Here is a 25,086-nt window from a genome sequence, read left to right on the forward strand (position 1 = left end):
TGGATAACTAGCAAATGTCCCTGGGGCAGTCATATGGTTAAAGGGGCTCTATCAGCAAAATCATGCTGATAGAGCCCCACATATGCGTGCATAGCCTTTAAAAAGGCTATTCAGGCACTGTAAAAGTTAAATTAAACTACCCCGCCGTTTTAAAATAATAACTTAAAAAAGAATGTTCTCTACTTACGGAACGTGCACCCTGGGCGGGCATTCAGGGTGCGCCGTCTTCTTCTTCCCCGCCTCTTCTTCCTCTGACGTCTTCGGGTCCCGTCCTCCTCCGGCGCTTGCTCGCGGACACTGATAAAAAAAAAATAGCCCGGGCGCATGCGCAGTAGCATGCGGCTTCTACTACGGCTACTGCGCATGCGTCCGGGCTATTTTTTTTATCAGTGTCCGCGAGCAAGCGCCGGAGGAGGACGGGACCCGAAGACGTCAGAGGAAGAAGAGGCGGGGAAGAAGATGAAGACACACCCAGAATGCCCGCCCAGGGTGCACGTTCCGTAAGTAGAGAACATTCTTTTTTAAGTTATTATTTTCAAACCGGGGGGGGGGGGGGGGGGTAGTTTAACCCCTTAAGGACCAGGCCATTTTTTGGTTTCGCATTTTGGTTTTTCCCTCCTCACATTTCAAGAGCCATAACTTTTTCATTTTTCAGTTCACAGAGTCACATGATGGCTTATTGTTTGCGGGACAAATTGTACTTTGTAATGGCACCATTCAATATGCTGTGCAATGTACTGGGAAGCTGGAAAAAAATTCAGAATGAGGTGCAATTGGAGAAAAAATGCATTTGCGCCATTTTCTTATGGGTTTAATTTTTACAGCGTTCACTGTTTGGTACAAATGACATGTTACCTGTGTTCTACGTGTCAGTACGAACGCGGTGATACCAAATTTATATAGTATTTGAAATGTTTTGATACTTTTAAAAAAATGATAAACTTTGCAAAATAGAAAAAAAAATTTGTGTCATCATGTTCTAACACCTGTAACTTTTTCATATTTCCATGTATGGAGCTGGTTGTGGTGTCTTTTTATGCGGGACAAGATGACGTTTCTATTGATACCATTTGGGGAAAGATCTGATGGTTTGATCACTTTTTATTCAATTTTTTATAAGAGGCAAAGTGTTGAAAAAAACGCTTTTTGGCTGTTTTTATTTTTTTTGCCGCTACGTTGTTCGCAGTACGGGATAAATGTTTTAATATTCTAATAGTTCGGGCATTTTGGAGCGCGGGGATACCTAATATGTTTATGTTTAATGTTCTTTAATTACTTTTATAGCTAATCTACGGAAAGGGGGGTGATTTGAACTTTTATATTTTTTTTATTTTTTTAATACTTTTAAAAACTTTTTTTTTTCTTCTGTTACATTTATGATCAGACCCCTTAGGTACCTTGAAACCTAGGGGGTCTGATCGCCCATACTATTCACTGCAATACTACAGTATTGCAGTGAATAGCAAAATCGCAGCACTTCTATTAGACGATGCCTCTGGCATCGTCTAATAGATCTAGTGCAGAGACAAGCCTGGAAGCCTTCAATAGGCTTCCGGCTGTCATAGCAACCGATCACCGCCCTCATGTGACGTTCAGGAGGGCGGCGATCGGGGAAACATGGCGGCGCCCATGCCGCCTGCGCTGTTTACACGCTGCGGTCGCGTTTGACCGCAGTGTGTAAAGGGTTAACAGCAGCGATCGGCTCGGGCACCGACCGCTGCTGTTATTGGCAGGTCCTGGCTGTATGATACAGCCGGCATCTGCCGTGTATGGAGCGAGCTCAGCGTGTGAGCTCGCTCCATACATCCCCATGCGACCCATGACGTACAGTTACGTCAAGGGTCGCTAAGGGGTTAATATAACATTTACGGTGCCTGAATAGCCTTTTTAAAGGCTATGCACGCATATGTGGGGCTCTATCAGCATGATTTTGCTGATAGAGCCCCTTTAAATATACATTTTTGATCAATTATGTTATTTAGAAAGTAGGAGGGTGTTTAGATTAGTTTACGGATTTCCATTTATCCCTGACAACTCCTTTAAGAATGCTTTTAAAAAGTATAAGTGTAGAAGTGCATCCTGGAGCACTAACCACAGATTTGTCTACATATACACTATGTGATCAAAAGTATCCAGACACCTGGCTGAAAATGACTTACAAGTTCGTGGCGCTCTCCATTGGTAATGCTGGAATTCAATATGGTGTTGGCCCACCCTGAGCCTTGATAACAGCTTCCACTTTTGCAGGCATACGTTCAATCAGGTGCTGGAAGGTTTCTTGGGGAATGGCAGCCCATTCTTCACGGAGTGCTGCACTGAGGAGAGGTATCGATGTAGGTCGGTGAGGCCTGGCACGAAATCGGCGTGTCAATCGTGTTGAAAGATGCAATCGCCATCCCCGAATTGCTCTTCAACAGTGGGAAGCAAGAAGGTGTTTAAAACATCAATGTAGGCCTGTGCTGTGATAGTGCCACGCAAAACAACATGGGGTGCAAGCCCCCTCCATGAAAAATACGACCACACCATAACACCACTGCCTCTGAATTTTACTGTTCGCACTACACACGCTGACGTTCACCAGGCATTTGCCATACCCACACCCTGCCATCGGATCGCCACGTTGTGTACCGTGATTCGTCACTCCACACGTTTTTCCACTGTTCAGTCGTCCAATGTTTACGCTCCTTACACCAAGCGAGGCGTCGTTTGTCATTGACCTGTGTGATGTGTGGCACCCAATCACCTGACCACGTTCGAAGTCCGTGAGTTCCGCAGAGCACCCCATTCTGCTCTCTCACGACGTCTAATGTCTACTGAGGTCGCTGATATGGAGTACCTGGCAGTAGGTGGCCGCAAAATACACCTAATATATATATATATATATATATATATATATATACATACACATATATAAACTTTGTAATCTCTGTGAGATTTCTAATTGACTGTATGTATCATCATAATGGAGACAATCTTGCAGACTGGCAAACAGTTGAGATACGTTTTTCTTCTGTTTACTATAAACATTAAAGTGGTCATCCTATGAAAAACATTTATCACCTTTCAACAGCAAAGTTAAATGCATGATTGTTGGTGATCCCACTGGTGGAACCCAAATAGATTGCAAAAAAAGTAGTTGGGATGTCACAGATCCCACTACCATCCTCAACAATCTCATGGGATAACTCCTGTTACATGTAAATTAATGTTCCCTTGTGGGATGAATGTAAATTGCAGATTTTCTTATATAGAAAAGTCTAAATGATTTTTGCTTTAGAAAGTTTTTTTTTTTGTTCTATTTTATTTAATTTTTTTTTAACTTTCTTAGCATGTCATTGGAAACAGAGAAGGTTGGGTTGGTTTTAAACTTAGGAAGACCCCTTTTATCCAGGCCACGGACTGAATTTGAGATAGACAAGTTTTAGGGGGCTGCATTGCAGCAACTATAGTAAAACATGGCTCCCTATCTAACAACTCCTCCCCCTAAGCTCAGCTCCTCCTCCATTACTACCTCACTGTTGCTAGGCAGACAAAGCAGAATAAGTAAGCAGAACAGAACATACAGAACATACTTATAACAACATCACACCTATGATCTGACATAATAAGCTGAAAGCGAGGCAGCTTCATATTATGTGTATGTTGTGAATCGCTGTGTATGTAGCAACTATTAATAGTATATAAAACATACAGCTAGCATATAATAATTTATTTCTTTTACTAGTTTTGGAATTAAAATGTATATTTATATTTCCTTTTGACAAGATTCACAATGGTCATTTTTCTCTTCTTATGTTTGTTGTCTTGGAAATGTTCATTGTAGGCAAACCCCATCAACATTTCATAATGGCCATTCAGAGTAGCTACTAGGCATTTTGTACAATTTAAGATGTGGCTGAAAAGGTTGGGATGGGGGTGTGGGGGCAAGGCTGCTGGGGGAGCGCCTGAGCATTTACAGGCAATGCTTGCATGTGTTTAGGAGCTTGTGCCTTGTTAGCTAATACATTACACCAATCAAGGCAAGTTATCTTAAGCTACAATTAATCTGCTCCCTGGCATATGTTGATAGGAAAGCATCATGCTGTTTCTTAATTAAAAGCAAACGGATTAAAAATGATTAATAACAGTATTAAATATTCACCCAAACTAAAAGCTTTGGGATTCCTGGTTAAATCTTGCTTTGTGCAGGATTTTACAGAAAGTGTAATTTCTATCCAGATATTTTACAATTTTTTTCTTCTTTTGCAATCTGTTCATTCTAACAGCTTTTACATAAGATGTATTTTAAATTGTGATATTTCAGTATTAGTGCGTAGCCTGTACCTAGACTGATAAGGAAAGATGTGCTTGTTTTTTTAATGTAGTATTTATCTCTTTCATTCCCATATTCACAATTGTCAGTAATGGTCAGTGAATTGCAGTAATAGTTTCTGAAAAAATGTATTCCAAATAATAGCATATTTGTGTATAACATGTATTACTGTAATTCCTGTAAAGATGTCATGTAGCTGAAGCTAATAACAGGCATGTGGTCAGTGTTTTCTGTCTGAGTCTTCATTTGAAAATGTAATTCAACAGAGGAATTATGGGTCATAATATTTATTAGTTTTTGTTCTCCAGATGTGTTGTGGCAATGTCCATTCTAGGGATAAATTAAGAACTTTATAAATACACAGTTGTTTTTAGGCTGCCTACTTGGTTATTGGAACAGAAGTATTCACTTAATGTATTCTTGTATTCTTATATAGCATTTATTTTCAATTGTTTTATTCAGTGTTCAGGCTCTACGCCATTCATTGTTACTCATAATTTTTTTTCCTGCTTTGGGGCTTGTAACCTAATTTCATGGGAATAATGCCAGAGGTATGCCAAAATGGAAGGGGAGTCCCTATGCTGAAGAAAATTCAATAGATACTGCCAGTCATAACTCTGCAAAAATGTCCTGGATTAGTTATTTAAGTAAAAATTCACTGCCCCATTCACTATCCAAACTCACACAGTCCCATTTAAGGACTCAGAAGTGTCATCTTATCAGTATGCTTTCTGGGGTTTAGGAGGAATAACTGGAGCAAACCCCCTCAAGTACAGTAAAACACCCAAGCTGCAGTTCTCCAAGGCAACAGCTAGTGGTCTTTTGTTATTTTGTGTAAGATAGGAAGGAAATAAGTGTAATCATATCTGCATTTCATATTAAAATTATTGCCTTGTTTTAACCCACCTTAGTAGCAATTATTTCAGACAGACCATGGCCTTGTTATTTAATAATAATTTCTCTACCATCATAGCCAACATTATCTCATTATTAGTGGTTCAATAGTAGTCTTCAAATATAATGCCATAGTGGAGTCCACTTAAGAGGCTTGGTCCATCTAAACATTTATCACTTATTCAGTCTTTGAGACAGAGAATACATAATGTACCTTATTCACCATATGGAAAAATTATTTATCTAAGTTTGTAGTACAGGTATTTTCTGACATAGGAATACCTAATGTGTATGGGTTTTTTTACTTTTGTTTTTTTTTTAATCTATTCTAGAAAAAAAGGAAACAAAAAAACATTAAAAAATATGATTTTTTTTTCTTATTTTGAAATCTTGAACCCCTTGGACCTTGAAGGGGTCTAGAACCCCATGGAGTGTGATCACAAGCAATAGACTGCAGTGCTAACTCATTGCAGCATATTGCTAAATCCACAGAGGTCTATTACTGGCTGACCTATACAAATGACAAACCTGGAGGCCTAAAGTAGTTATAGCAATGGATTGCCTTCCCTGAATCTCATTTCATGGGTCAGCAATCAACACCATCATAACAGGTCCAAGGCCCTGCCAGTAAGAAGATACCTTGGTTGCATTTGGCTGAGGCAAATGTAGGGTTAATGGACTCCGGTATAATACAGTGGAGACCCAGTGGCAGCTGCTCAGCTCCAGTATTAATACTTTGCTCTATGGCTATATTTTTATGAGGGGTGTATACCTCATTTTGTTGAAGTGGTCCTTAGTTTTTTGTAGCCAGTGTTTACTTTCTTCAGTTGTCAATTGGAGAAAGGGTGTTATTATTAAAGTGTAAAAATCTCATTAACATTTCATAACATGACCATTCCATCACAGCAGAAAATATTAACATGTGATAAATTGAGTTGGTAGACCAGAATGCCCTCAGTTCAGATTTCTTAGGCCGCATATTAAATGTCAGGGCTAGAAACATTTATTTCTGGCACAGTGATGGGTCTTGGGGTGGTATTGGGGTTTGGCATAGGAGTTACATGATGAAAGAACTCCACTTGAATGGATCCTCAATTAATTATATTGTTCTGTATGTGTATAGATGTAATGTATGGGACTGGTCAGGGGTGAGACATTTCCTTCCTGTGTTCACAGGATCAGATTCCCTACCGTTTTTTAACCCAGTCTGGCAGAATGCCATTTGGAGTAATACAGGCCAAGCCAGGTTTATTTGTAATATGTTTATATTAATAACTCTCTGCCACTATCAGAAATCAATCAGACATAAGAGAGCAGAGTTGTGACTGGATAGACATCAGAGGCCTGCAGGTATTCAGCTTTCCCAAACAGAAATGAAGCCATTCATTCCCCAGCTTTCCCAGATGAGGATGAAGTAGTTCATCCTTCACCTAAGGAACCTAAGAAGGGTTCACCGTGGCAGGAGGGCATGGCTGAGTATGAGCTAGGGGGCTCACCTTTACAAAAAAAATTGTGGACTCTATGAGAACTTTGTCACACTTTGGAAGTCAGAACCAGAAGGCAGAAACATGCTGAGTGTGCCAGCCAGTCTCAGACCGGAGATGAAGCAAAGCTGAGTGTGCAGCAGGGTTCAGCGCATCTCTGATGCAGAAGAGCTGAGTGTGCAGCAGGGTTCACATCTCCGTTGTAGCAGTGCTGGCCGTGCGCTCAGCTCGGTAGCATCTCCAGTTTAACTGAGCTGAGCGCAAGGCCAGCACTGCTACATCTCAGCATAGGAATGCATTGACCAGCGTTGGTTGGCAGCATTCGGCCAATCAACGCTGGTTCTGCCGGAGGAGGTGGAGTCTAAAATCAATCCACAGCAGTCTCCATTCTGGTCCGATCTTAGACTCCACCTCCTCACAGACGAGCCTCCGGCAGAACCAGCGTGAATTGGCCGACTGCTGTACTCTGTATGGGCATTCGGCCAATCAACGCTGGTCAATGCCTTCCTATCGGAAAGCTGACAGGGATCCCAACCAGATAGAACCCCAAAGAGCTGTGTGAGTAACATTCCCACCTAAATAAAGGTAATCCCTAGCTAACCCTGCCAGTACATCTATCCCTGTCTCACAATCACATAGTTCACAGTCTCATATGAACCGGATATTAAATCCACTGTTCGTATAAATTCGATTTTTTTTCAATGCCTACGTTGTCGTAGTTCCTGTCCCACCTCCCCTGAGTAGTTATTGGTGCAAAAAAAGCGCCAGGGAAGGTGGGAGGGGAATCGAATTTTTAGTGAGTTTGCCACCTGGTGTTCGAATGGAATCGAACATCTCGAACAGCCTGATATTCAATCGAACATGTACTCGATCGAATGCTGTTCGCTTATCTTTATTCATTATAAGTTCTCACATTTCAAGATCTACACCTGGTTTTGGCATCAGAAACTGCATTGAAAAAATGAACGTGAAAGTCCAGCCTTTTAAAATCCACAACATCTCAATTTTATTGTATGGAAAATGTCCACAGCATGTCTGGCAGTTAGCCTTACTGCCAGAAAACTAAACTAACTGGGTGTGCTCTTGTTTAAATCACAGAGCAAACCTGTGCAGATCAGAGCAGCTGCTACAACAAACTACACTGTCTAGCCAGAACTCCTGGACTAGAAAAGAGACCAACTAAGCACAGAGTGCTACAGTTCCACCCAACCCACAAGGCAGCTTACTGCTAAACCAACTATCAGTGATTACTGACTTAGGGGTAAACTAGCTAAGGTCAACTGAGATTATTCACAACACAACACACAAGGCAGCATGCTGCCCAACTAACAATGGCATAGCTATCTCAGGGCATTTACTAGGAGGTGGTGGGCGCTCCATCAATGGAAATCTTCAAGCGGAATCTGGATAAACATATAGCTGGGATGATTTAGGAAAACCTGCACTCGCAGGGGGTTGGACCCGATGGCCCTTGAGGTCCCTTCCAACTCTACCAAAGTAAAGTAAAGCTAGGGCCAACTAAGATTATTTAGGCTGCAACCCATGCACGCACGCATGCGTGCACACACACATGTGTGCACACACACACACACACACCCCAGTTAGGTTTTGGGATTTGATCTTACAGCGCCGGGCGTCCAGACCAGCCCCCTTAAATAGGCAAGTGGTGGTCCCAAGTAAACAGCCCAGCTGCCCACACCGAGCATACATTGGTCGACACCCCAGACAGTCGACCACGCTGGGCTACTACAAAGGGAATTAACCCTATGACTGCTGGACTGCGCAGCGGAACAGGTTGCGACTTTGATGTTATGGCCACACCTGCTGCACAATCCTAACACCCATATAGGGATCACAATGTACCTTTTTTCCCCTATAAGTATGCTGTTCGCTTATCTTTATTCATTATAAGTTCTCACATTTCAAGATCTACACCTGGTTTTGGCATCAGAAACTGCATTGAAAAAATGAACGTGAAAGTCCAGCCTTTTAAAATCCACAACATCTCAATTTTATTGTATGGAAAATGTCCACAGCATGTCTGGCAGTTAGCCTTACTGCCAGAAAACTAAACTAACTGGGTGTGCTCTTGTTTAAATCACAGAGCAAACCTGTGCAGATCAGAGCAGCTGCTACAACAAACTACACTGTCTAGCCAGAACTCCTGGACTAGAAAAGAGACCAACTAAGCACAGAGTGCTACAGTTCCACCCAACCCACAAGGCAGCTTACTGCTAAACCAACTATCAGTGATTACTGACTTAGGGGTAAACTAGCTAAGGTCAACTGAGATTATTCACAACACAACACACAAGGCAGCATGCTGCCCAACTAACAATGGCATAGCTATCTCAGGGCATTTACTAGGAGGTGGTGGGCGCTCCATCAATGGAAATCTTCAAGCGGAATCTGGATAAACATATAGCTGGGATGATTTAGGAAAACCTGCACTCGCAGGGGGTTGGACCCGATGGCCCTTGAGGTCCCTTCCAACTCTACCAAAGTAAAGTAAAGCTAGGGCCAACTAAGATTATTTAGGCTGCAACCCATGCACGCACGCATGCGTGCACACACACATGTGTGCACACACACACACACACACCCCAGTTAGGTTTTGGGATTTGATCTTACAGCGCCGGGCGTCCAGACCAGCCCCCTTAAATAGGCAAGTGGTGGTCCCAAGTAAACAGCCCAGCTGCCCACACCGAGCATACATTGGTCGACACCCCAGACAGTCGACCACGCTGGGCTACTACAAAGGGAATTAACCCTATGACTGCTGGACTGCGCAGCGGAACAGGTTGCGACTTTGATGTTATGGCCACACCTGCTGCACAATCCTAACACCCATATAGGGATCACAATGTACCTTTTTTCCCCTATAAGTATGTCTTTGTAGAATGGGAGGAAATCGAGGAAATCCACGCAAACACGGCCCCACAGGCCCCGAGAAGTTACAAGCCACTGCAGGAAGAAGAGGCTGAAGATGATGCTGCTGAAGAAGAGGAGGCGGCGCTGTAGAGAGTTCTATCGCAGCATTGGGGATGCCCCCAGTACTGTCTGAGCGCTGGGGCCCACCTCCAGCGCTGCAAGAGAGCTAATTTACATACCGACAAGAAATGGGATTGTAGGCGAACGGTGGCACGGAGAATACAACGAAAGGTAAGAGAAGAATAGCCTTTCTTAAGGCTATTTCGACGTGGTACTTAGAAAAAATGTCGTCTGAATGATAGGATCCCTTTAACCCCCTAACATTTACGTTAAAATTGCAAAAATGGTTCCAAAATTGTCACTTTTTTATTGCAGATTTTGAATATTACTGACGCATAACTCCATGCCTTATGTGCATTGTAACCCATTTTAGCCTTAAACCAGTAAACATTTTATCCCTCTCTGAATTTGCTTCAAGGTCGCTTTAAGGGTCCATTCACATGGAGGAAAATGGCACTTTATTGCGCCAAATAAAGTGCCATTTTCTTCCGTGTGAATGGAACCTAAGAGACCTTGTATTTTGTGGGTATGTAAGACTTTGATTAGTTTTTTTATTACTTTTTGTTTCGAGAAGTGAAAGGATCAAAAAACCTTTATTCTGGTATCTGTATTTTAAGCTTCATGGTGTTTATAATTTACTTATTTTGCTTTAGGGGTTTCTTATGGATGTGGTGATGTCAATTGTGTGTTTTGGGTATTTTTATTTATTTATTTATTTTTCATTAAGAAGGTGGTAAATAGTCTATTTTTACTGTTTTTCTGTAAACCGACTTAGGTGCTGTGGTCAGCATTGACCACAGCATATAAGAGGTTAAATGGCAAGTGTACTTCTGATTGATAATGGGGGGAGGGGGTGATATCATGAACAAAAGGCTATAGTATTCCCTCCCCTGAAGTTATCTGAAGACACAGAGACAAGAGAATAATTAAATCCTTCTCTCCATCTCTCCTCAGCTACATTAGTTCTCCTGCACACTTACCCCTGCTTCACATTAGTGTTTGGATTACAATCGCAATTGCAAGCGCTGTGTAGTTAAAGCACACGGACCCCATAGACTATTCCGTCCGGGGGGGTCTCCATGCGTACTCTAACCGGACGGAATACATACTCTAATGTGAACCGACCCTTAATAAAGTGAAAGTGTGATTATATGCACCTCCTCTTTAACCAGTGATATTTCTAAATCTATAGGGGCTACAAATATGATTCCGGGCTGTAAAATAAGACCAAGATCATGGCTCTAGCCCCTGCAACTCTGGAGTTAGAGGAGGATAAAGTTAGAGTCCCTGAATGTGTCCAGCTTGAGAGGGAAATGTAATGCACTTAAGTGGGGCTCATTCAGAACTGTAGGGGGGTTAAACAATGCAATAACATAGTGGTGAAAGGCACGGTCCTCTCCAGGCTTGGCGATATTACAATTGGGAAATCTTTAAAGTACATTACAAAAGCAGAATGGAAGAGAGGATAGGAATAAAAAAAGGAGAAAGTGTGCATGTTTTATAGTAGGGATAGACAACCTTTGCGTGGTTGTCTACATTCTTTCATCATCCATAAGATCCATTGTCATAAAAATCTGAAAATCACTCCTTTAGAGGTATGGATAGTAAAAAAGCAAGCATGCTATGGATTCCATATTACGGCTCATACGCAGATATGTTGTACAAGGCTGTAATACTCAATAGTGTACATGAAGCCTTTATCAGTATGGTAACAAATACAGTGTAATCCCTATAGCTATGATAAGGACAATTCAGGGACAACTGACAGGGCACCTGCTCTAAGTTCTATATATCATCTTCTCAACAAGTCATTCTTCCTTCCTGAGTTTTTGCTCCAAGTGGAGCAAAACCTGACTAGAACTCATTGCTGCTTTAAAGGGATTCTACCACTAAATAGCTATTTTTTTTTTCTTTAAATGTCAGAATAGCCTTGCTATTCGTCTCTTACCTTTAGACGTGGTCTCTGCGGTGCCATTCCTTAGAAATCCCGTTTTTTACCGGTATGCTAATGAGTTCTCTCGCAGCAATGGGGGTGGGCCGCCCGAGAACTCTCCAGTGACGCCTCCTTCTTCAGCTGCATCCTCCCTTCTCTGTCGTCTTCCTTCTGCGTCAGCTCCAACACCTGCGCAGTCGGCTCTGCCAGCGAGACACTAGTAGAGCCGACTGTGCATGCTGGCCAGCGGCCATATTTTCGAGGCCGCAATTGCGCGCATGCACAGTACGCTCCTCGAAGTCTTTGCTGAACAGAGCGTACTGTGCATGCTCAATAAGGTCTGTACAGACCTCCAACGCGCGAGTGAAGTCATCCAGGCTTCGGACGATCTGTACAGACCTTACTGAGCATGCACAGTACACTCTGTTCGGCGAAGACTTCGAGGAATGTATTCCGCGTGTGCGCAATTGCGGCCTCGAAAATATGGCCGCCGGCCGGCATGTGCAGTCGGCTCTACTAGTGTCTCGCTAGCAGAGCTGACGCAGAAGGAAGATGATAAAAAAGGGGAGGATGCAGCTGAAAAAGGAGGCGTTGCTGGAGAGAGTTCTCGGGTAGCAGTGGGGACGCCCCCATCGCTGTTTGAGCGCTGGAGCCCACCCCCATTGCTGCAAGAGAACTCATTAGCCTACCGGTAAAAACCGAGCTTTCTAAGAAACGGCACCACAGAAACCACGTCTAAAGGTAAGAGATGAATAGCCTTTCTAAAGGCTATTCCGACGTCTAAACCAGAAAGAATAGCTATTTAGTGGTAGAATCCCTTTAAGCTCCAACGTCTGCGCAGTCGGCTCTGCCAGCGAGACACTAGTAGGCCCTATGTAGTGTCCTGCAGCAAAAAAGTACTCCGGCAAAAAACGCAGCGGCAACATATTGTGGGTTTCCTCTGTGGACATTCTGCTTCAGTTATACCCACAGGGAAACCACCAGCGTTTCTGTAGGTATAATTGACAAGCTGTGATTTCCATATCCACAACGGTAATTTCTCCTCATTTTACTTTCACAATTAGCAATTGGACTTTGATGGCACCAATGAATCTCGCGGAGTGTTACACTAGAGGCTAGAATTCCAGTTTATGTTTGCCTTACCATTTTCTACATCTACATTCAGTAAACATCTATCCTGCTTGTTGGAATAGATCAATATCTTGGGCATCCTTATTTATATTAAAGATTACACACTCAAATATATTCACATAATAAACAGAATATTTTGCACTCAAATTCAGTGTTAAGTAAAGCACATTCTCTTCTTTTATAGCAGTCTTGTGTCCTGTTTTATATCACATAGGATAATGTATGCAAAGCTCCCCAGGCTGCACTTTTCTGCATTACAATAGGTTTATGATGTAGTTAATCATAGCAGCTCACTATGGGATTTTACTGTATGAATGGTAAAGCATCACTTTCAGATCTTGGCACAAACATTTTCTTAGTTGAGGTGGATTTGCTAGCGGTTATAAACAGTGGAGTCCTCTGGTATTAATAAAATGAATATACTTTGCAAGGGATAGCAGAGCTTTCTTCAGTGTTTTTTCATTTATATTTTTGTATGGAAGATTATTTGCACTTTCTTTTACACTTCTTAGCAGTATGAAAAACTTGAAGTCTATGGAAGTTGGTATTGCTTGACTACTTCATATTATTGCCATCAACTTTGTAGTCAGCAAACATGAAATCCATATCTTTATGACCTTTTTATCTGTTTTTACTCCAGAGCCCCCCATCCCCGTGCATTGCCTGTTGCTGCTTTTAAAATTCTTGCCTAGTTTCTGAAGATGAGTCTCTTATTTGTGTAGTACAGGATACTACTGAGCAGTGTGGTTTGGCCAGTTAATATATTTTTATTCCTAACAACAAATATTTTATGACATTTTACAACAATTAAGTGTGAATATACTGGAATACCTCTTCAAATAGGTTCTTTAAAACAGAAATACTAAATATAAGTATTAGGCCTGGTTCACATCTGTGTTCGGTATTCCGTTTGGGGAGTCCACTTGAGGACCTGCCACACAGAATACCTAATGCATTAAAAAAGCGATTAGCAATGAAAGCACACAGACCTCATAGACTATAATGGGGTCTGTGTATTTTCCACGCGGTATCTGCACGAATCATGTGGAGAGAGAAGTACTTCAAGTAGCACTTTTCTCTCTGCATGATTCGTGCAGACACCGCGTGGAAAACACACGGACCCCATTATAGTCTATGGGATCTATGTGTTTTCATAGTTAACTGCTTTTTAATACATTCAGAATCTTACTTAGAACCTTACATTAATAAAAAATATTTCCGAATTACATATATATGAATAAATCCATGGATCAGAAACCCGTCTCCAGCTGTCTAGTACAAAAACAATAGGCTCTGCATACATTATAGCAAATTTGCTGGGTCATGTTTGTCCTTTTCCCAAAGACCCTACCATACAGGCATTTGTATACATTTAGCCTGAAATTGTTGGGTGCAAAAAAAAGGCTGCTGCCCATGCTGGACTTATCTTCTGCTTCTCAGGAAGATGGCGTATGTCCAGCCAAAATGATCTGTATGTTTTGTTTTTTTTTTGTTTTTTTTTTTTACTGAGGATAAAGCAGAAGCTGTACTGTACTCTACTGGGCATATATGACAAACAAAGCCTTACTAGAATGACATACACACACCTAGATTTTATGGAATATATAGGGAGGACTATTATAAGCAGCTAATTGCAAACGGACGCACCTAGAAATTTGGAGGGTTCCATTGGTCACAGAGATGCACACAATGTAATGTTTAAACTGGTTAAATGTGCAAATAAGTTATGCAAGTAGTTTATGTATAATCGGGTTTTATTGAAATTTTTACAGTTGAACAGAATAAGATACAAGAAAAAAACAAGGGTTGACAAATCAGGCACGCAGGCCCCAAACAGTATAAATGGGGAGGGGGGGAGGGCCCCCAACCCCGCAACTTGAAAAACCAAATGGGCCGCGTGATCACAAAAATAAGGGAAACAAAATAACAAAAACAGGCCAAATCCAGGCCACATGTAGGAGAGCAAAAAAGAGAAAAGAGGTGGAGAGGGGAAAGCAGCGACAACCGCTATATGGGAACAGAAATGACATACACAATGACGAGACAGCCACAAAAGGGAGGGAAAAAGCAGACACGGAGGGAAGGAAGGGTGGGCAAGAAGAGGGAGGGGGAGAGAAAGGAAAGAGCAGCCAGAGACTAGTCAAGGAAGAAAGACGAGAAAGCAGAAGATTCCTGAAAGATCATCCAGGGCCGCCAGAGCCGGTCGAACCGGGAGGAGTCGGGAGAGTCCTCCGCAACCAGAGCCTCCATTCTCCGCATGAGGAGAAGCTCCTGAAGGAATTCAAGCATCGAGGGTGGTGTAGAGCTCCGCCAATGTCGCGGGATGACGGCCCTGGCGGCCATGAGGAAATGACCCAATAAGTTCTTTTTAATCCGGGAGAGCTTACCAGGTATAATTGATAGTAAGGCCAGCTGGGGAGTAGGAGTGACAGGGTGATCATATACCTCAGCGTAAAGTGAGAAGACTGCATCCCAAAAGGGCCGTAAAACGTCACAGTCCCACCAAATGTGGAGCATGGTGCCCTTTTCGACTCCACAGCGCCAACACCGGTCCGAAACAGCAGGAAAAATCCTGTGGAGAAGGTCGGGACACCTATACCAACGGGTCAAGATTTTAAAGTTCCGTTCATGCGCACTACAAGGCATAGCCAATTTATGAGATAACGTGAAAGATTTACTCCAATCAGCAGGTGGCAGACTCGAAGGGAGATCAGAGTTCCAAGACTCCACAAAAGAGGGGAGCCCTGGGGTGGCGTCGTTAAGGAGAAGATCATAAAGGGTGGAAAGCGCGCGCGGGAGGGGAACCGAACCCGCCGCATAAGATTCCAGCGTAGTCAAGGGCGAGGAGAGCAAGGGAGGAAGAGAAAACTTCCGCAGGAAGGATGACAACTGGCCGTATTCCAACCAGGAAAGGCGGACATCAGGATGGGAAAGACATAACTGAGCGAAAGGGGGGAGAGAGGATTCACCGGCAACCTGACGAAGGCGGACATCATCCTCTCTACGCCAACAGAGGAAGTTAGCCACAGAATGGCCCGGAGGAAACATAGGGTTGCCGAACAAGGGAGACAGAGGTCCCGGAACCCTAGCCAACCTTCCAGTTGAGCACACTTGATCCCAGACTTTAAGAAAGTGGAGTGAGAGAATGGAGTGGCCCGCAGATTTGGGCCGAAAATGAGACAGGATCCATGGCAGGGAAGAGAGCGAGGAGGAAATCAAATCCGCCTCTATAGAGACCTACTGTTTGTCGCGTAGGCGGAATCGCCAGTCGAACAAGCGGAGTAGCACCGAGGCTCGATAGTACAAACGAACGTCAGGCAGGCCCGCTCCCCCTCTCTGTTTGCGCCGAGTAAGGGTGCGGAAATTAAGCCTACTCCGCGACGCCCCCCAAACAAACTTCCCAAACAACGAACGGACCCGGCTAAGATAATCCCGAGATAACGGAATGGGGAGGGTTTGAAATAAGTACAAAAAACGCGGGAGAACGTCCATTTTAAGGGCGTGGATACGACCGAACCAGGACAAGGACTTAGCGCCGTAGGCACACAGGTCAGACGTAACCTTATCGAGGAGCGGAAGGTAGTTTAGGCGAAAAAGGAGGGAAGGGTCCGGGGGGATATGTATCCCGAGGTATTTGAGCGACGACGATTGCCAACGGAACGAAAAGTCACGCGCCAGATGAGCGACCTCTGCCGAGGGGAGGGAAACGTTAAGAGCCTCCGTCTTTGACAAATTAATCTTGAAATTACTAAGGCGTCCAAAGCGAGAAAACTCCCGAAGGATGGCTGGGAACGACACCCGCGGTTGCGAGACATATAGAAGAAGATCATCCGCATACAATGCAGTCTTAACAACACGGGAGCCAAGTCGCAAGCCATGAACCTCCGGGCAACTCCGTATCGCCACAGCCAGGTGCTCCATAACCAAGGCGTACAGCAATGGCGATAGGGGACAACCTTGGCGAGTGCCGTTCCGAACAGAGAAGGAGTCCAATAGGACCCCGTTTGCCCTGACCCGAGCCGAAGTATCCCCGTAGAGAGCGAAGACTTTACCCAAGAAACCGGGGCCCACCCCCACCTGCCGAAGAGTTTCACGAAGGAAACCCCAGTGGACTCGATCAAAAGCTTTCTCGGCGTCAACCGAGAGCAAACACAAGGGAGAGTTGGAGGAACGAGCCACCGAGACCGCTAGGATGGTCTTGCACACATTATCACGGGCCTCTCGACCGTGGATGAAGCCGACTTGGTCATTGTGTATCAAGGCCGGCATCAAGGGAGACAAACGATTCGCAAGTAACTTGGCAAACATCTTAACATCCACATTAATGAGAGATATCGGACGATAGCTGGCCGGAAAGGCGGGATCTTTACCTGGCTTGGGGAGGACCGCAATCAAAGCGGAAAGAGATTGAGACGCAAACGACGCCGAGTCATTCACGCTGTTAAAGACCTGCGTCATCATAGGCGCAAGGAGAGAACCGAAGCATTTATAGAATTGCGCTGTGTACCCGTCCGGACCCGGAGACTTGCCCGATGGGGAGGACCGGATGGCAAGAGAGATTTCCTCCAGGGAAAAGGGAGCCTCGAGGGAGGCCCTGCAATCACTCGAAAGGGTGGGGAGAGGGGTGTCCGCGACGTACGCCCGTATTTTGTCACAGAGGGCCGAAGGGGCTAAGTCTGCATAATGACCCCGGATATTATACAGATCGCAATAAAAAGAACGAAATTCCGCGGCAATGTCAACTGGGTTGTGAAGCATCTGACCCGCTGTATTACGCAGGCAAGGGATATACGGGACAGGATCGCGAGGACGGAGACGACGCGCCAAAGAGCGGCCACATTTATTAGCGAACTCATAGTAATGCTTTCTGATTCGATCTCTAGTCCTAAGATACATACTATCCAGAAAGGAGCGAAGCTCCTCCCGAACATTAAGCAATTCAGTGAAGGTCGCCCGGGAACCAGTACGCTTGTGGGAGGACTCTAAGGAATGAATAACCCGAAGCCGGTGAGCCACCCAGGCGCTACATTCCTTTTTCAGACGTGCACCATGCTGGATCAGGATCCCTCGCAGAACACACTTCAAAGCCTCCCACTGCAGCGGGGGGGCAGTAGTGTCCTGGGCATGGGTAAGGAGGAAGTCCTTAATGGCCCCTTCAATGGCAGATTTACAAGTGAGATCCTTAAGAAGGCTCTCGTTCAGCCTCCAAGTAAAGGGGCGACGGGTTAGGCCCGGAACTTCCAGAGACACAGGTGCATGATCTGACCAAAGAGCAGAGCCAATACGCACAGCAGGGGACCAGGAGAGGGCGTGATGACTGGTCAGAAAGAAATCAATCCGGCTATAAGAGTTATGAGCCGGGGAATGGTAGGTGTAGTCCCTATCCTGCGGGTGCAAGATACGCCATGTGTCCACCAACTGGAAACGATGAAGAACCGACGCCAAACGCCGCAACTGGGCAGGGGCGTGGGGGGGACGAGGAGGGGAAGAATCAACAAGAGGATCAAGGACAAAGTTAAAGTCGCCACCCAGGACCACCACCCCCTCAGAAAAGTCTGCCAACCTGCCAATCAGTGTTTTACAATACGTTAATTGATTCTGGTTAGGGAGGTAACAACCAGCAACAGTGAGGACAGTCCCCGCAATGCGCAGTTTAAGGAACACAAACCTACCGTCAGGATCAATAAGGGTGTCCAATACCTCGTGTTGCAGAGAGCGGTGGAGGGCAATAGATACCCCTTTGGACTTGGAGATCGGGTTGGCGCTGTGAAACCAGAGAGGGTAGTAACGACTACGGACGTCTGGCACATGGTCCTTCTTGAAATGAGTCTCCTGAAGAATAAGAACATGAGACCGCTGTTTATGTAGCTGGTAAAGGATCTGGCTACGCTTCTGAGGAACATTCAGACCCCGTACATTCAAGGTGCAGAAGTTAAGAGAAGACATGAAAAACAGGGCCAGGGAGGAGGACACAAGTAAAAGAAAGACAAGTAAGACAAGGGGAGTAAGGGGAAGACAGCAGACAAAGACCAACTGGGCGAAGATTGTAAAAGAGACGGATAAGGACAGAAGAAGACAAGACACTAACAGAAAAACAGTCAAGAAAAACCAAACCAGTGGGGTGGAGGAACAGCCTCCACTCAAGAGAGGTGGGGAAAAAGGCAGTAGAGTGCCAAAACCCACACTACAAGGTAGCGTGGAGACCCCGGTGGGGAACGGGCTTTTCAACAAAGGAGCCGACCCCCACCCCGGACCCCCAGGCCGCGCAATAAAACAGCATAAATACAGACAATACAAAACAGCTGACCGGTGTAACGGGAAAGATGAAAAGAACAAACAAACCAGGCGAACAAGTCAAACGCAGGCTAAGGAACAATAAAAAAGACCTCAGAGATGCGTCGCCCAGGGGAAAAGGGAGGCAAAAACACCGAAAGAGCCACACAGGTACCCCTGGGGGAGGCCCCACACCTCGCAACAAAGGAGAGAAAAGAAGGAGAGGGCCTAAAACCAGAAAAAAGAATTCACAGCAATACAAATCTTAAGAGTCAAGTCGAAGCAGTAGATGCGGCATCCTGGCAATCCGCCGCTGGAGAAGCGCGCCCCCGACGACGTCAGCTAGGACGCCTCTGGGGCCGAGCAGGCAATGTGGAAAGAACGTCACCAGCGAAAGAAGGCCAAGAAATTGCAGGAACGGCAGGAAGGCCCAAGGCAGCGGCAAAGGACGGGAGCTCGTCCGGGTGGCAGAGGGAGACCAGTCGGCCGTTGTGACGGACCTGAAGCCGGAAAGGGAATCCCCAGGAGTAAGGAACTTGATGCTGAACAAGGATATCCAGCAAGGGTTTCAGGGCTCTCCGCTTGGCCAGGGTAAGGCGGGATAAGTCCGGGAGCAAGTGAAGATCAGAGTCCTGGAACCTGACCTGAGGAGACTCTCGGGCTTTACGCATAATGGCCTCTTTCAATTGGTATCTGTGAACCCTGCAAATAACGTCTCTTGGATTGGAAGAGTCAGGTGGACGAGGCCCCAGGGAGCGATGAGCGCGGTCTAGTTCAATAGGAGAATCTGGAGGGACCCCCAGCAGCGTGTTGAAAAGAAGGCGCAGGGTAGCTTCCAATTGTTGAGGTTCAATAGACTCTGGGAGGCCACGCACCCTGATGTTATTCCGCCGATTGCGGTTCTCCAGGTCATCCAGATGATCCGTAAGATACTGTAACTGCTGAGTGTGAGCCAAAACCGTGGAGTCCAGAGCAGCAAGGCGGGTGTCATGGGAGGCCCCAGAGGCGTCAAGGCCGTCAACTCGTACCTCAAGCTGTTGAACCGCAGAATGGACGACAGCGAGTTCAGATTTATAGGACTGTTCCAGACGTGCCACATACTCCTCCATATCAGACTTAGTAGGAACAGCCGCCAAGTGCGCACTGAGGCGACGGAGTTCAGCCAGGGTGTCAGTCAGGGAGGCGGCAGGGACAGCATCTCCCGAGAGGGCGCCGCCATGTGGAGCCGCAGGGGCAGAGAGGGAACCCGCGCCAGGAGCGGAGAGCAGGGAGGGCCGAAGACCAGAGGCCACAACCGCAGACCATGAGGCGGCTGAGGGGTTAAGTCCAGAAAGACCAGGCGAAGATGAGAGGGTCGGAGTCCCAGAGCTGCCCTGAGGTCCAGAGGCAAGATCCATAGTCCCCAGAGGAGCAGCAGTGGGCACATGCAGGCTAAAGGCAGTATGCAGGTGGGCAGCAGAGGCCCGTCTGGGTTAGGGGGAGCCCAGCGGCAGGGTAGAGGGCTTACCTCCAGCAGGGAGCAGCTGCTGTGTGACCAGAGGAGCCGGAGGAGTCAGCCACAGAAGCAGGTAAGGCACGAGCCGTCGGGGAGCCGTTGCTTCAGGTGGTGTGTTGCGTGGTGAGGACCCGGAAGCAGCCGCCATCTTAGAAGCAGGGCCGGGGATCGCGGTGCCCGCGCGCGGACCCCGGAGGAAGCCCTCTATGGACGTGTCCCTGGAGGTCCGGGGAGGGGTAGATGTGGAGCGCTGTGTGTTCCGACGGGACTTGCCCATGTTCCCGGGCAGTGTAAGTGAGCCGGTCAGCTGAGGAGACGCAGGTATCCGGAGGCCCGGGACGGAGCTGAGGCAAGACGCGTCCTCACTCCTTCATCGCCAGGCCACGCCCCCTATGCAAGTAGTTTAATCATCATATTACTTGTATTGCTTACGTGTACATGTATTTCCACATCAAACCTCCAAATAATAAAAGGCCTTTGCTTTTGTGTTATGACACATATGAATAATCAAGATAAAAAGGAGATGTGGCACATGTAGCATGCCAAGTAAAATTTTTCCTTGTGTCCCACCAATCTATATAGGAAATTTAACAATCAAAATGTGTACATCCAGTAACTTGCGGATGACATATAGCAGTCAATTCTCCACTTTTCTTCATGCTATATTTTCAATGCATTGCAATTCATTAGCATTATAATGCATTACATTAGTAAAGAGACCTCCTACTCCTAGGGTTCAAGACCCCTAGGGGGGGGGGTCTAATAATAAATTCAAATATATGTATATGTATTAAAGAGGACCTTTCACCGATTTGGGCACAGGCAGTTCTATATACTGCTGGAAAGCTGACAGTGCGCTGAATTCAGTGGACGGACACTGTGAGCAGAGGGAGGGGGCGTTACTCTCCGCTCACACTGTACAGCGCGATAGGCGCTGCTGTGGAGAAGGACGTACCTGACAGACTGTCAGGAATACCCTTCTGACTGTAAAGCGCTACGGTACCGGGACCGATAGCTCTTTACCTGGGGCACAGATCAGGAAAGCCGACAGTGCACTGAATTCAGCGCACTGTCAGCTTTCCAGCAGTATATAGAACTGCCTGTGCCCAAACTCATGAAAGGTCCTCTTTAAAAAGCCAAATCACCCTCTCTTTCCCTAGAGTACATATAAAAGTGTCTACAAACATACGCAAATATTTTTCCTGTCTAGTGAACATCGTAGGAAAAAATATCAAAAGTGCCAAACCGCTGGTTTTTTTTACAGTTTTGCCTTTGATAAAAGTTTGAATAAAAAGTGATCAAAGCAGTAGACATTCCTCAAAATGGTATAACTAAAAAGTACACCCGACCCCGCAAAAAAAGACGCCCTATACATCCCCATACATGGAAATATAAAAAAGTTATGATTGTCAGAATATGGCGACTTTAAGAAAAAAAATTATTGCAGTTTTGGATTTTTGTTAAAGGGATAAAATGTAAATAAAACCATATAAATCTTGTATCCCTGGAATCGTACTTAAGCATAGAATACAGGTGACATGTCAATATTGGCTGCACAATGAACGCAGTAAAAACAAGTAAGAAAATCGCACAGATGCACTTTTTCTTCAAATTCACTCTATTATGAATATTTTTTCCAGCTTCCCAGTAGATTGTACAGAATAATACATGCTACCATTATGAAGAACAATTTGACTTGCAAATCCTAATATGACTCTGTGAACAGAAAAATCAAAAAGTTATGGGGTCTGTAAGGTGTTGAGTGAAAAAAAGAAAATCGAAAAATGTCACTGGTGGGAAGGGGATAAGGAACTACAAGCTTTTGCAGTATTTGGGGGTTCAGGGTATTGTTCATTTCATATATTTGTATACAATAAGAAACAGTGTTCTGTTTTTACACCTCAGCAGTGCTACTTAGTTAATAGAATGAATCTGCCTTGCATGGGTTAACACCATGGGACAAGCAGAACTAAATATTTTTTTCATTGTCAGTCATCGTATGTGGGGCATAAATTAACCAAAAATTGTTGTTCTTCTATAGAATGATACCGTTCTCTAAAGTCACCGACATCGCGATTTCCATGTACAAATCCCAGCGACTTCTGCTTTTAAAGCACAAGCTTTGTGTTTAATTACCCAAACAAAATTGCATAAATATGAATGAGCGCTAATGGTAGGAACTTGGCTTGGTGGTAGCAAAACAAACTGATCTCTAAATGATTTGTAAAGAAAATGAGGAGTGAGAGTAGCTATTAGGTTTTAAACACTCTTAAATGATAATGTGGTCATCCATCCGTCAAGATGAAAACTTGGAAACTGAGTACATGAAATGCCTTGCCTGTAGATGGAAATGATCTTAATGTTTTAACTACGTATTGCGGGCATTCTTACACAGCGTCCTACTGCGTTTTATGTAGAAATGTATATAATTTGAGGATTTTGATATGCAAAATGATCAATGTCTCTTTCGTAGTTTCTGTGAACATTTGAGTTGAGAGACTTAGTTGGGGGGATTGTCAACCTTTTCAATATTTTTGATGGTAAGAATATTGTCTAGTAGTCTGAAGTTTTGTTCGTACCATTAAAAAATACCATATCCCTATTAATGTTAGGTTTCCTAGCATTTGGCAATTGGTGCATTACTATTTTAGTTCCTTTATAAAATTAATTTATGATGCTAGTGTGAACAATACTTAATCTGTCATACAATATTTTTAGTTATGTTTTATCATTTATGTGATTTATCATTATGTGGTTAGGGCAAATTTGAACAGGTGTGTGGTCCAATAATATGGCCCATGTGACAGCAGCATTCCCAGACTAGCTATAGTTTGTCTGAAGCAACCTCACTTCATCATAATATTCCATAACAGTTTGTGTCTTCACAGTATAATATCCCAAAGTGGCCCCTGCACACAATATATTATCCCATAGCAGCCCCTCTACACAGTATAATTTTCCATAGCAGCCTCCACACAGTATAATTTAATATAGCAGACCTTCCACAGAATATAATGTCATATAGCAACCCTTCAACAGTATTATGTTCCATAGTAGCCCCTCACACAGTATTATGTCCCATTGTAGCCCCAACAGTGTTTGTTGCTAATATTGCAAAAATTTCAATTTCAGCACAACCAGAAAATTTTGGGTTCACCATCTACGAATTATCATTATACTCTGGTGTCTTTTTAGAAAGAATACTCTTGCTGTGGGCCCGGGACTTTACTTACTGATCCCCTCTCCTGCTCATGCCTGCCTCCTCTTCCCATTCTTCCTTCTAAGGGGCCCCAGCCGCATGATATAGGACGCATGGGACCCCCTGGAAGGCAGAAGGGGAAGCAGCGGTGGCCATGAGCAGGAATGGGATCAGTAAGTAATTTGTGACCATTACCTGCTGGGACCATTACCAGCAGATAACGGCCTAAAAAAGAAAACAAAAAAAAGCAGCAGGGGCCCACTTGGCCCTCTAAGGTCACTATGGCTGTACTTACACCACTGTTGAAAATTTTTTAGGGTGATATAAAGGATATTGTCAAATGGCAAATCCACTATACCATATATTAATGGGGGCTTTTACTGCTCAAAAATCTGGGCTTAGCTAAGAGTAGTATGGGCTCAGTTGCCCAAGCTTTCTGAGTGTTTGCCAGTTTATTTTGTTGTGCAAATGAGAGAATTCTCTTTAACGACCCACAAAATGTCATTAGTGTGTAGATGCAATAACCCTACTGGGTGTGGTACTAGCTGAGCACACAAGCCTAGGTCAACCTGAAAGTTAGTATAAGGAGAGCATTAAAGGTGTAATGCAGGTTTGCTGACAAATGGTGAAAGTTGGGGAAGATCATGCCTTCAACATACTTATCCGGCTGAAACAAATTCTGATTCTGTTAATTTTTTTACCTCCCCAAATAAACTGACGGCACAGTTTGTTCTGTCATCTGCCTCTTTTTTTTGGTTTGCGAAGGAAATGTGAGTTTTGGAAAGGAAATAATTTTAATGAAATGACATCTATCTGCTGAAGATAAAGAGAATGGCCTCCATGACATAATCTCTCAAACTACAAGAATATAAGTGTGATATAGGTGTAATCAGATTTTATTAATTTTTTCAAAGGAAATAAGGAATACGACATGGTAAACAAAAATAAAAACAAACAACAAATGCTAAGTACGGAAAGAAGGGCCATAAGCCTAACATAGGTGGGATATAACCTGTAGGGGTTGGAAACACTTCCCCTTATCGTATCTGCTGATTTGTACATGGGCATGGCCTCAGATTTAGCACAATAATTTAGAAACCCAATTCAGAGCTACAGCATTTCATTACAGACATTATGCTGTAGGTATTTCAATAAAAATTTTGAATTTGGATCCTTGCCTACCCTCCTCTTCTGTGCACCAGGGAGCGCGGTTCTCCTATGACGGACCTCTGGTCCAACCTTTTTGTCCATTACAGACATTATGGCAGGCATTGCAGATTTGGGGTCACATATAAACAGTGGGAGATCATCTGCAAATTTTGGGGCACATTTATTAAAATGGTCTAAAACTGTCTCAGCCTATCACAGTGCAGC

General features: G+C 44.5%; 1 protein-coding gene across 1 annotated transcript in view; it reads left to right on the forward strand.

Moving 5' to 3' along the window:
* The window catches only part of ACACA (acetyl-CoA carboxylase alpha), a 290,659-nt gene that overhangs the window by 264,345 nt on the left and 1,228 nt on the right, over positions 1 to 25,086 (forward strand). The window lies entirely within an intron of this gene.

The sequence above is a fragment of the Leptodactylus fuscus genome, chromosome 2 (genome assembly GCF_031893055.1).
Source record: "Leptodactylus fuscus isolate aLepFus1 chromosome 2, aLepFus1.hap2, whole genome shotgun sequence".
Lineage (NCBI taxonomy): Eukaryota > Metazoa > Chordata > Amphibia > Anura > Leptodactylidae > Leptodactylus > Leptodactylus fuscus.